General features: G+C 33.6%; 1 protein-coding gene across 1 annotated transcript in view; it reads left to right on the top strand.

Moving 5' to 3' along the window:
- The first annotated feature begins 267 nt into the window (after positions 1–267).
- The window catches only part of LOC143256026 (uncharacterized), a 216379-nt gene continuing 202653 nt past the window's right edge, over positions 268–13993 (top strand). The window contains exon 1 of the mRNA XM_076512633.1: positions 268–441. The gene's annotated coding sequence lies outside the window, so the exon portion shown is untranslated. The remainder of the gene's footprint in view (positions 442–13993) is intronic.

Genomic DNA, 13993 nt, shown 5'->3' with positions numbered 1-13993 from the left:
TATTTCATAATACTTAGTCTTAAATTAATACATGCTCTTTAATTTTACTCCATTACATGATAAAATCAGGAACTGAAAGAACACTGACGGCCATTTAATCATTAATACATACTGTTTTCGTTCTGACAGTTATAGGTAAAAGGGAACGTTAGTCTAAATAAATCTATGCCACGCACTAGCCCCCTCTTTCGGTAGGTTTCTCAGTGGCGTTGGAAACGGCAGTGTGACTAAGACAGTTAGGAGTTTGCAGTATTTGTGAATTGTGGCGGTTGACGTCCTATCCGAACTCTCTTGGCCTACCTGTCTGTTTGCATTTGCTAGTGTTCTGAAACTGAGTTAAGATACAGAAGTTGTAGGTATGATTTTGGCAAGTTTGTACAGTTAACTCTTTCGTATCCTTCGACCTTGTTTTAGGTGGAGCAGTTTGTATTATCATCAACAGTGAGTACAGAAAGCCATATATCGATTCTATTATAAATCCTTTCCTCTCTTTGTTTTAAGTCCAATTTTGATTTGCTTTTTTAAAGTTTATTTTGAAGGTTTTTTATCGCTTTTAATGATGTAACTTTAAAATGATTAAAAGCACTGAAGACCTATACATTTTAAAATTTAAACGGCATTATTACAGATTTATTGAACTAAAAACTTTTCCTGAACTCATTTTATTTTTTTGTTGTTGTTTATTTGTTGTATTTTGTTGATATAAGTTTACAACATGAGACTTCAGAAAAATAAGAAATTATTCTCTTCCTCCACGTTTCGTTACGAACCTTTCTCCGGAGCTCACAACACTAAGCCTAGTGTTTTGGTTTAATTTTCTACATACATTTAAATGCTTCCGAAATTGTACTGTAGGCCAAGTAAAAATCGCTTGAACCTTTTTCAATTGAAATGACATTTCTGGTTGTACTTCGTTTTTACTTATGGTAGTGCAGTACGAAACTTTTGTCTGTAAAGGTTTGCAACCGGAACGTCATGAATGAGGTTTTGATTGATCTGAGATCTAAGATCAAAAAATGAAAATATTTATATATAATGGTTTTGTAAAGCAGAATAACAGGTGACTGTGTTTCATAAATTAAAATATTTATCCATACATACCCAGAAGAGATATTACCGTAAAACTGAAGATCAGAAAATCTTAACTAGTGCACGATTAAAAACGAAAATTATTCACTTGAAAATATGAGGAAACATCTATGATCACTGTGGTTTTAAATTTTTTACTATATAAAGTTGTATGATTCTTACTTTTGCATATATGTGTATGCTCTTTAAAATCCGTTGTTTATTTTTACACACCGAGAACATTTTTTTATATATATTTTAACCACCAGGTAACATTTACGCAACATCCAGATATGCAGTTTCGTCCAGTTATCGGGAGCATGTTGTGTTTGATTTTTTTTTGTACTAGCTAAATGGCATACGGTTTCTAAACTGTTAGCAAGGAAAATAACAAATTTATTAAGCTTTGACATCCGAACGAATTTCGTAGTAGCGACAGAAGGTATAGTTGAATCAATTAAATGTCAAATACTTTTACGATAAAAGAAAATCAGCAATTCACGACTGTCATTAATATGTGCTTGTTTTACAAACCGTGTAACAATTAGAAGTTGAAAAGTCTTCTTTCAAATTTGAAAGTATTGTCAGTTTTATAAATAGAAATTGAAGTACAAGTTCTGAATTACAGGACTTTCAACTTTTATCTAATGTGTCAAACAATGCCATTTTTATTACTTTTTTACTTTTATATATTTCACTGATGCACCAAAATAATCTAAAACACTAAACATGACCTTATCTTCGTGAACTACAATATTGTTTAAAAAGTCAGTTATCTTGAAAACAATTTACGTGTTTCATTTTACAAACCTATCCGAATGTCCTTCTCTTCAATCTGTCTTCATGGATCGAAGGTCACAGTTTATTTGCTAGTAATGATGAATCTTAATAACAGACGTTTTTAAATGACAAGCTAAAGAAATGGTCTTTGATATCAGCTTGACTCTTGTCCATTGTTTTTCAGACTAACCATGATATGCCTACATCTCTGCACTTACGTGGATTAACTAAACATTATCCAATATGTTTTGTAGATGCATTTAAATGAAATGTTTGATGAATGTGCATGTGTGTGGTTAACAAGTAGAGAGCACTGCCCAGTTCAATAAAAGTGGGCGAAATAAAGTCGGGATTTGAGACGTTACTTGCTAGGTAAAAGGTGAGGGGCATTTAAATTTCATGAAAGTACAGTATGCTCACTGATGAGCACTCAGTGCTATCTGTTCCTATCCTTGTTTCAAGGGTAACTATAAAACATACTCAAAGAGGATGATAAAATTCAGGACAATGAGTGCCTGTGATATGTATTACTCGGCTCTACCACATAGTTCATGACCTCTTTTATTCTCTACTGAAATTTCCTATTGTTTACGTTAACCTAAACTAAGGATTAGATAATTAAAAGTGTAACATCAAGCTCAGTCAACTACATCAGAACGTTATTTTTTCAGAAAGTGTTTAAAATATCCAATAATATGTGCCTTCAAAGGCTTTTAAATGTTCAGTACATAAGTTTGCCTCCAATTCTAAAGTTCACATGGATTATATTCCTGGTATATTTAATTCGTTTTGAAACAAGACCAAGTGCACTCAACTTCACAACCATGTTAGTTTGTTTAGAATTTATGCTCGTAGCTATAAAAGGGTTATTTGCTTATATCCAGCTCTAAAGTTAAATTGATAAACAAGAGGGAACACAACAACATTCGCTCCTGAGCTACCATTATTTGACCGAATAACAGGATTCAAACGTAACTTTTATGGTGCATCCACGCTCTCAAAGTTTGGTAACGGGACGCTAAACACACATTTTTGGATTTACGGTCCAGGTACGCTCATTTCACGAGCATTAAGGATAAAAATGTTTGGAATATCTAACAAAAATTCTTTAGCATCTCTATCTAAGCAAACATATCAGCGTTAATATACTAATCGTAACAAAAATCTATTCAATGAATGTATTGCGTCGCAAGAGCATAAAGTTATTTAATGTTTTACGAAAATATTCACTAATTTGTATTATTCACGTAGGCGAGTGTCAAATTTAAAAAAAACACTGTAAGTTAGATTTTGAGTTGTTTGTGTCAGAGGTTGCGTGTTTTTAAGAAGAAAGTATGAAGCTAAAGAACCAATTTTCTCAGAACTCACATTATGGTACAGAATACAAACTATCAGACTGATGTCGACAACTTAATGTTTCAGTAGTTTAGTCTCGTACCGGAAAGTACATTTTGGAACTCAGAAATAATAAACTATAGGATGATCAGAATAATAGTTCAGTCTAACATTCATAAAAAGTAGATAGTCTACGACCAAAGACTCTGACGAATAGAACAGAATAGATATCCTGTAAGCTTTAAGTCAAACAGGAAAAAGTACACTGCAAGATTCACTCGAGTCGAGATGTCTGGAAAGGAATCCATGTAATTTCCATTCAATCGCGTGTACTGTTAAAAGCAAGAAATACGAAGAAAAATAATGATTGATATGGTATCATGGAAGTTTTAGGAAGCGAGTCTTACTCAGACTTCAGTTTTCTCCATCTGAATTATTATTAATATCACTGTCCACAACTGGTGCAAGGTGTTCGGTATTCTGTGTTTGTTAATGTGCTTTGTTGTGAGGAACTTCCTCTGCCCAATACATAAATATGTAATCACAGAACTCGACGGATATTTAACACTGAGTTACTTAATATAACACTGAATTGTGTTTAATGTTAATTCCGAGAATGATTCCGGGTGAAGTTCTCGAATCTTTTCTCCCTTGTTATACATATCAGACGTTTAAGGTATACAGTTAAAATACTTTTAATGTGAAGCTAAATCTCCTTTATTAAAAGCATGTTCCGAATCACAGATATATCAGGAAATTTTCTATGCTTGTTATTGTTTCGTGGTTTGAGACTGGACATTAATATAGTCACTGACGCAAACTAAGGTGCCCGTTAGTTTTTTCTCGTCATAACTTCACAGCATGGTAAACTTATAAAACACTTGTTCACACACACAGTTTTTGTTTTCTTTTTCAAAACCCCATAGAAGCTAAATTAGAAGATCTGACGTTCGAAAATAATACGCCAACCATATTTCACCTTAATATCTTATCACACACCTAAAGTTGTACTTTATATCTTTGCAATACCATAAATTATTCTTCGCACTTCAAGATGTTGGTGAGTTATAAGTGTGATAGTCAATCCCTTATATCGTTATATCGTAAATAGTGGGGCAATGCAGACTGATTGTCTTCTCTTTGCTCAGCTGTTCAAAATTAGCAAATAGCCTCAGTAAAGTTACCATAAATTCAATACACTTATACTTGGCAGTTACGATTTACTTTATTGGACTGTGAATCCATGGTTCGAGTCTTGTTGATTAAAAATTACGTTTCGCACACTGTGAGTGTGGATGCGTCATGAGAGCTACGAATAAATCCCAATAATCGATTAAACATGAGTTGTTGGTGGTTGTTCTTTCGTTAACAAGCTGCCTTTCCTCTAGTCAAGGCCCGGCATGACCAGGTGGTTAGGGCGCTCAACTCATAATTTGAGGGTTAGGGTTCGAATTCTCGTCACAACAAAAATGCTCGCCCTTTGAGCCGTGGAGCGTTATAAAGCCACGGTCAATCCCACTATTCGTTGGTAAAAGAGTAACCCAAGAGTTGGCGGTGGGTGGTGATGACTAACTGCCTTCTCTTTCTAGTCTTACATTGTTAAATTAGGAAAGGCTAGCGCATATATCTCTCGTGTAGCTTTGCGCGAATTTCAAAAACAGACTAACAAATCCTCTAGTCAAATTTCAAAATTAGAGATGGTTAGCGAGAATAGCCTTTGTGTAGCTATTCGCGAATATTTGAATAAAGCAACCAAACTTTTAATTTATTTATAAATTAAAGCACATATTATCGAGTAAAATTTCAAGCTTCATATTTCCCTTTTTATTAGATTGTTTTAAGTTGACTGCACTGAATGTATACCCATTATAAATGAAGTTAGAAAAAAATAAAATGAAACGTGCATTATGTGTCATTTATTTGACAACGAGACTAAACTGTCATTTCATTTGAAAATATGGCATACAATAATCATTAAAGTGGTTGAAATTTACAATATATGAATGTAAGAACAACAAGGAAACACTTTACCCTAATCGCATTCAAATTCTTCTGGATAATTTTTATATTTATCCTTAACGAACAAATAATTTGGAAAGAGTTAGCTACTGGGCTTTATTATCTAAATTTGAATTTTTACTGTAACCTGTAATAACTATTATCATTATAAGTTTTCGTGAATGACTTGGTAGCAACATCGTTCTTGGGATTTCCTCATCTGCTGTCATCTGAAGGTAATTCTAAGGGCTTATAAGACTAAAAATCTGATTTCGACACCCATTATAGGCACAGTATAGATAGCTCATCGTTTAACATTGTAATTAATAACATAAAAATACAAAACACCCTTGTGATATTGTTCAGTATAAAGCGTGTTTATATTAGAATATGGTTTGGAAATAGGAATTCATCATTCCCTTCTAGTTGTCTTTTAATCAGAAATTTGTTTGGAAGCGGAAAATCCTTCATCATTAAATATGATCAAATATGAGTTTGGTTTGGATATATGTATCCTCAAGTGTGGAAAAATCAGAATTTGGTCTGGAAATAGGAACTTCTTCATTGACAAATTGGAAACAGGAAGCTATTCGTTATCAACATGATCAAGTTTGAATTTGGTTTGGTGGCAAGAAAGTATAAACAAATCAAGTATGGAAACAAATCAGAATTTGATCTGAAAATAGCACTTTATACATTAATAGGCATGATTATAATTGGATTTGGGTTTGAAAATATCAAGTTATTCAGTGTAACACGCAATGTAATCTAAATAAGATCTTTAAATAAGAAGTTATTCATTATCAAGCGCGATCAGATAAATTTAATCTGAAAATAAATTATGCACTACTAAGTGTAATCAGATGTGAATTTGGTTTTCAAATAGCATGTTATTTATTTTCAAGTGCGATCACGATTGAGCTCGCTAGTACCATACTTTTCACTATCTAGGGTTATCGGAATTGGCTGTGCTTATTACATTAGAGAGTGATTAGCTTGATTTAGGTTGTTTATAAAGTAAATCTTGTACCAGCTACATCTCTATGGTGTTTTCTTCCTTAGATGTTTAGTTATGTGTAATACATCCAGGTCTTTATATTAATGGATACGTGTAACTTGGTGGAACACGTTATGGTTTTGACAGGTAAAGAAGTTTGTATTTCGCTTAAACACTGTTTTATTCTCGCACCTGCAGCAAATAGTTTTCTTTTGTTTATAATCTTTTGTCTTGTATCACATAATTGTTGTTTTATTTCCAAGTACTTCTACATATATTATATATATATATGCAAAATTGCATGTTTTTATATATGCTTGAAATATGTTTTGAAATCACGTTAAATTATGATTAATCAGTATTTAATTTTCCATGATGACGAGAAAACCCACTTGTGTGTTTGTTTTTGAATTTCGCACAAAGCTACTCGAGGGCTATCTGTGCTAGCCGTCCCTAATTTAGCAGTGTAAGACTAGAGGGAAGGCAGCTAATCATCACTACCCACCGCCAACTCTTGGGCTACTCTTTCACCAACGAATAGTGGGATTAACAGTCATATTATAACGCCCCCACGGCTGAAAGGGCGAGCATGTTTGGCACGACGGGAATGCGAAGCCGCGACCCTCAGATTACGAGTCGCACACCTCAACACGCTTGGCCATGCCGGGCCAAAACCCACTTCTAGAGAAAAAATTATATATTCTTTCACTACGAATACCAGCCGTTTTTAAATATATACTATTTAATTTTGGTTGTTTTTTAAAAATTGATAAGCTCTCAAGTACCAGTTGGAACAGAATCAAATATCTCAGATAAAAAAATAACAGCTTTTGTCAACAAGACAGAGTAAATGTCGATTATACATGTCAATAAATTCCCTGAATGTCTCTCACTGATAGATTTGATCTCTTACACTCATGCAATACAACGTAAGTCCTCATATATTCTAGGTTGTTAATTTCATCTGATCAATTTGAGAAGTGGCTAAGTTATTTTATGGTTATTGAACGGCGTCATCTTATAGTGGCTTCACTTCTTTATTTGAGATTTAGTATTTTGAACATAAACCATACCTTAAGTGCTGTATACGGTTAAAATCCTCAGATTATAGGTCAGGAGATACATATATAGTCGTCCCTAATTTAGAATTGCTGATCAGTCAGAACCGCAACCAGTTAGTGGCATCTATTGTCTTAAAGACCACACTTGACTAAATAATGAGATTATATGTTACTTCCATAACACACCACAAATGAAAGTGCGGAGAGTGTTCAGCAACATGTCGCAATCCCGAACCTTGGAATTACCAACCAAATGCTGGTACGCTAATTACTAGGCTGGACCACGTAATTTCGGATCTAATGCATTTCATATCAAACTGTGAAAACGAACACCAGATTACTAGTAGCGGTTACAGTTTTAATCGTGAAAAATAAAACGAAAACTTAATCACGTTTCAGTTCCTAATTATAGTAAATGGTGTTTTACTTCTTTGTAATTAAGCACAAAGTTACACAATGGGCTAGCTATGCTCTGCTCACCGCGGGTATCGAAACTCGGATTTTAGCGTTGTAATTCCGCAGACGTCCGCTGTGCCAATGAGGGGAAAGACACGATGGTTGTTGTTCTTGTTGTTTTGAATTAAGCACAAAGCTACACAAGGGGCTATCTGTGCTCTGCCCACCACGGGTATCGAAACCCGGTTTTTAGCGTAGCGTTGTAAGTCCACAGACATCCCGCTGAGGTATACACGATGGAAAACATTACCACAAACAATGGTTTGGAATATATATTTGCTAAAATAATTCTTGCGTTGGATGCTTCACTTGTTATTTGATAGTCGCTGTTGAAAGCTGTTAAAATTCGAACTTCTCAATCTAATATTTAGATTATTGACTTATTCGCAAGTATAAAGATTTCCATACGTCCCTTAAAGAAGTCTTTGAAGTGTTATTGAGAATAATATACAGGATATTGCAAATATTCTGTAATCAAAACAACACAGTGTAGAATAACTTACATTACCCACAGCTACGTTTCTGAGAAACTTCAGGTGATTTCATATAAAACATTTGTTCGTTATGTTGAACACTTGGCCAGATACAGTCTGTGTTGATAGCTACATTAAAGTCTAAACGACTTACTTCTTTATTCTAACTTAAACAAGCCAAAGTTGAAACTAACATCGTTAAAGGTTTGGTAGAAACGTATGATTTGATTAAAATAAAAGTATAACTTCTGTTACTAATCTTTTAAACTATTAATTAAACTACAATATATCACTTTTCAAAATAATTGTGATTCAATCCACGAATATATTGACTTAAATTGAACATTTAATCGAACTTTTAGAATACAACCAGTTTAATGGTTCTACGCGAAAAACAAAATCACATGATGAAAACTAAACTAAGAGTAAAGTTGTGTAATAATAAATAAAGGGATTACTACATCAGTTTGTTTTAACTGATCTTTTGAGGATGTACTAAGAGAACTAGAATACTTTTTTCAAGCAATTCACTACCTCCAGCAATTAAAACAAAATGGCTTTCGAAAGATTCGAAAACAAATGTTTATAATACTTCGGAAACGGTTAGTTTTGCGTTCAGATCAACGAATTTTCTTTTCTAAATGTTTCATAAACATTTATTGTGACTGGGCTGCAAAACATATGTCCAGTTCTGGTAAGTTCTTCCAAGACAAACAGTTTATAATGACTCACTTGAAGTACATGTGATCGTTGCGATTACCTAAAATTTAGGTCGATAAATCAGCACTTAAAGGAGGGTTGTCCATTACAGGCGGACTGCTGATCGTGGGAAACACCATTAGCTCTCTTCTCTAATCAGCTTTTCTCTAAAAATATTATTAGCTGTTTGTTTTTCATTTAAATTCTGATTAAAAGAAAAAACAGCTCAAATTTGTTCAATCTTCTCTCTGTATTGATCATGATATAAATGCAAAAGTTCCACTGCCACGGGTAAACCCACTCAGAAAAAAAATTAACATGAACCATAAGACGTATTATTTGAAAATTCGGTACTGAAAATTTTGAATTTATAAGATATTCAGTTTTGATTTTTAGGTTCATAAAACAATAGAAATAAATTATCGTTTCTCGTCCATACTTTATGGTTGGGAGTTTTCGTGTCCTGAAACGTATTGTTACAATAAAATAGAACCAATGTCGTATTTTAAATTTACGGCATAAATGGAAATGTAGGTTTTCTCTTACAAAAAATATAATCAGACCTATCCCTTAGATATTTTCCTTTCGAATTCTTAGAAACATGCTTATTTATTCCGTTTACTTAAGAGCTACACAGTGTTTTGAGTGTTATCCTAATTTGGCTCTTCTTTTGCTTCTCAGTGTTAATTATTCGTTTTAATAAATATTTGTGATTTTCTTTTAATCTTCTTTTATAATTTTTGAACATTTTGCTTGTTTCAATGCAAAACCGTCCAATGAGGTATCTGCTTTATTCACCATAGTGAATCAAAACCTAGATTTAAGTTATAAGTCAGTAAATTTGTTGATTGGTGAGGGTCTATTTCATTTTTATAGTCCTCTTCAAAGGAAAACTATTTTTATTTAATATTTATTATGTAAAGCTACAAAGTGCTTTTCTACTAGCATGTCTAAATACTAAATTTATCATTATTCTTATCAAGTTGGTCCGGCATGGCCAGATGGGTTAAGACGTTCGACTCGTAATCCGCTGGTTCGAATCTCCGTCACACCAAACATGCTCGCCCTTTCAGCTGTGGGGGCGTATAATATGATGGTTAATCTCACTATTCGTTGGTAAAACGTAGCCCAAGAGTTGGCGGTGGGTGGTGATGACTAGCTGCCTTCCCTCTAGTCTAACTCTGCTAAATTAGGGACGGCTAGCGCAGATAACCCTCGTTTAGCTTTTCGCGAAATTCAAAAACAAAACAAAACAAACAATCTTGTCAAGTTACATCTTGAATTTGTAGTTTTTCTTTTTTCTGATTTTCTTCTTCTATAGCATATAACAATTGTTTGTTATCTCAAAGGTAACATTAACTTGTGATTTTGGCTTCTAAGTGTGTAGCTTTTCAACTTTTTGTCTGTCTTTGATTGTTGTCATTCACCTTTATCAATAATATTACATTTTGTAAAGAAAATATATAAATCAAAATTTGCTGATTCCATAAGCATTAAGTCCTCAAAGCTAGTACTTTGTGGAAACTCCTTTTGCAGCAATTACTGCTGTGATTCATTTTGGATAGGTCTTTACCAGCTTTGTACAATGGAATGGTATATTTTTACCAATTCTTCCTGGTATAATTGCTCCAATTCTGACAAGTTCGATGGAGATTGTTGATGGGTTGCAATCTTCAAATCTTGTCATACATTTTCTGTTGGATTCAAGTGAGGACTTTGACTGGGTCACTTTAAGACACTCACTTTCTTCATTTGAAACCACTCCAGTATGGGTTTGGCCTTGTGTTACGGGTTATTGTCCTGTTGAAATGTAAATGTTCGACCCAATTTGGATTCTTGACTGGCTAAAGCAGGATGAACTCTACACTTTTCATATTTTCCTTTATCCTGCTTGAGAGATGGAATAATGTTGACTTGGTAATGTGCTGTGTTGGGCTTGCGTCTGATGTAAAATAATACTTTGAATTTAAACCAAAAATGCTCAATTTTTGTCTCATCTGATCACAAAACTTTCTGTCACATGTCATTTACATGCTTTGTCGCAAACTAACTACGAAACTTAAGATAATTCATTTTCAGAATGGCTTATTATTTGAAACTAGCCCATACAGGCCAACTCTGTGTGAGGACCGGGATATTATCAATGTATGAAAACTGACTCACATCTCAGTCATAAAACTTTGCAAATCTTTCAAGGCAACTGTTGACTTCACAGTGGTATCCCTAACCGGACTTCTGTATATCCAGCTAATTAGTTTGAAAGGTCGACCTGAACAAGGTAGTGACTGTGCGGTATGAAGAACATTTCACTTAATGATGAACTTTATCGTACTCAAAGGGATATCCAGCGACTTTAAAATTTCCTTGTAACCTTCTCTTAATCTGTGCTTCTCTACCACCTTATCCCTGACTTGTTTGAGAAACTCTTTGGTTGTTACGGTTGGCTTGTTTCACCATGTGACTTGTTAGTTGAAAAGATACATTTATCCTGAAGTCAAGTTGAACCACTTTAGTTACATATAGACAAAGACCATTACAGTAATTTTGTGACCTTCCAAATTAATTTTTGCACTTGAACTAATTTATACTTGTCGTGCAAAGTAATTAAGAATATTCTAAATTTGTTTGAAAATCCAACACGTTTACGTAATATCAGCATTTTTTCACTTTTTCAGTTTGTAGTAGATTGTAAATATAAAGTCTCATTTGAAAGTTTCATGATTGTAAGCTCAGACGGCAAAATGTGTAAACTTTACAAAGAGTAAATACTTTTGAAAGGCAATTTAGCTAAAAAATAAACAAAAAAGGTGCCATAGGTTAATTCGTATATTATAATATTTTGTGTTCTTATTTACTGTTTGCAGTGAACTGCATATTCTTCGGAAATGTTTAAAACTAACATAAAATGAAATTTAATGTTAAAAATATATTTTATTCAGTAATATGCCGTACATTTCATGACATAAGATATGATATTCGTGTGTGCTTCAGTGTGTATATAGTGTGTTACAAGCCAGGCGTGGACTAATGGTTAGCGTGCCGAACTGTGAATCCAAAAATCCAAAGTTTTCGTCCCTTTGATGGAAAATTCACTCCGCATTTCGAGGTCATTTGTTCATTATAAGAGTGTTAGTTACTTTCTAATATTAGTTTAAAATAGCCCAAGATTACCACAATAACATAAGTATAATGTAAACCCTATTACACAATGTAACATGCTTGGCGGAAACACGCTAATCCCATTGTCATGCTTAATAGTGTCAAGTTGAGAGCATTTTCATCATGTTTGGTAGTATAAAGTTGATGTCATCAATGCACTTGGTAGCGTAAAGTTGATGTTATCAGCATATACACTAGTGTGAATTTGATCTCGCCAACGTACATGGTATTGTAAAGCTGATACTATGATCATATTTCGTAATGTAAAATTGATCCCAATAGCATGCTAGATAGTAGTGTACATTTGATGCCATTAGCATGCTTAGTAGTGTCATGTTAATGATATCAGTATGCTTCATGCTGTCAAGATATCATCAACATGCATGTTGGTGTAAAGCTGACACTATCTTCATAGTTGGTAGTGTTAAATTGATGCCATCAACATTTTTGGTGATGTCCATTTGATGCCACCATTATTATCGGTAGTGTCAAGACATGCTTGGTCGTGTCATGCTGATATAGTCATCATTCTTGGTGGTATAAAGTTCATCCCATCTTTATACATGCTTGGTAGAGTAAAGATGACGCTATCTATATGTTTAGTGGTGTCAATCCATCATCATACTTGGTAATTTAGAGCTGACGCCATCAACATGTAGTGTCAAGGTAATACCAGGAACATGCTCAGCAATGTCAAGCTGATGATATCGTATTTAGTAGCAAAAATTTGACACCGCAAAATGCTTGGTACTGTCTAAGGGACATCATTAACAAGCTTAGTAGTGTCAAGTTGATGCCATCAACATGCTTGGTGGTTTGAAGTTGATGCTATACACATCTTTGGTATTGTCTAGATAATGCCATAACATATTTGGTGGTGTTAAGTTGATGCCAACAATATACTTGATGATGTCAAGTTGATTCCATAAATATGATGGATAACGTAAAATTGATGCCATCAACATGCTTAGTGGTGTCAAGTTGTTCACAACTGAAAAATAAACATGACTAAAAACCTTTAGTTTTTTTTGCAAAATAAAAACATTTGTTAAAATGAAACTACGTATATTAAGCAATTAAATAATTATTACCTCTATTAAGACATAGCAAATATACATGAAGTCATCAGAGCTGTTCCTTACTGAAATATCAGCTTAGAATGCGATATGATGAGGTTACACAAACATAATTAACTGACCGTAATTTGACAAATATGTTGTGCTTACCTATATAATTAGTGGTGTATTTCCAACACAAAGGTTATTCTTACTAAGAACATTTTCACGAGCTGTTCTGTCTCTATTGTGTATTTTCTGCAAATAAATTTTTCCTATTGATTTTAAAACTCTTGTTGTTTTTTTTACATGTAGATAGCGATGAACGGTTTGCGTTTTAATGACAGTGCAGGCAATATTTAAACGTTTTTAAGTTAGTATCAAGCTTATAGCTTAAATGTTAAAGCTGATGGAGCAATTTCGAGTAGCGTTTCAAACAATTTTATAGAATATAATGCATTCAAATTAACGTACCTAAAATAATTTCTCTTGCAGAACCAGCTATACTACGCAGCTTTAATTTAATGGACTCTCTATTAGTATCTAATTTATAGCAGCCAAAATTTTTTTTTGAAACTCCATTGTGCGAATAATTGATTCTGTAGCTTCTGGTTATTGAATTTTTATTAAAATAAAGTAATCCACATACTAATCGGCACTCATCTAGGTGCCTAAATGTACTTTAAAATAAAGCTATTGTTGAATCACATTTAACCTATACGTATAGAGTGTTTTCGCGTTAAAATTAATGCAACTATTTATTTCAAAATACACACAGTACACATTCAAACTTATAACACATAAGTTCGGGGTGAAGTGCACAACCTTCTGTGTGTTCTCTGCAGGAAAAAAACATTGTTTCTTAATCTGATATCCAGGCAGACGACTAAAACGAGTCCTACCATCAACTTT

The sequence above is a fragment of the Tachypleus tridentatus genome, chromosome 1 (genome assembly GCF_004210375.1).
Source record: "Tachypleus tridentatus isolate NWPU-2018 chromosome 1, ASM421037v1, whole genome shotgun sequence".
Lineage (NCBI taxonomy): Eukaryota > Metazoa > Arthropoda > Merostomata > Xiphosura > Limulidae > Tachypleus > Tachypleus tridentatus.
The sequence above is the reverse complement of the archived record's forward strand: the minus strand, read 5'-3'. Positions and strand labels throughout refer to the sequence as shown.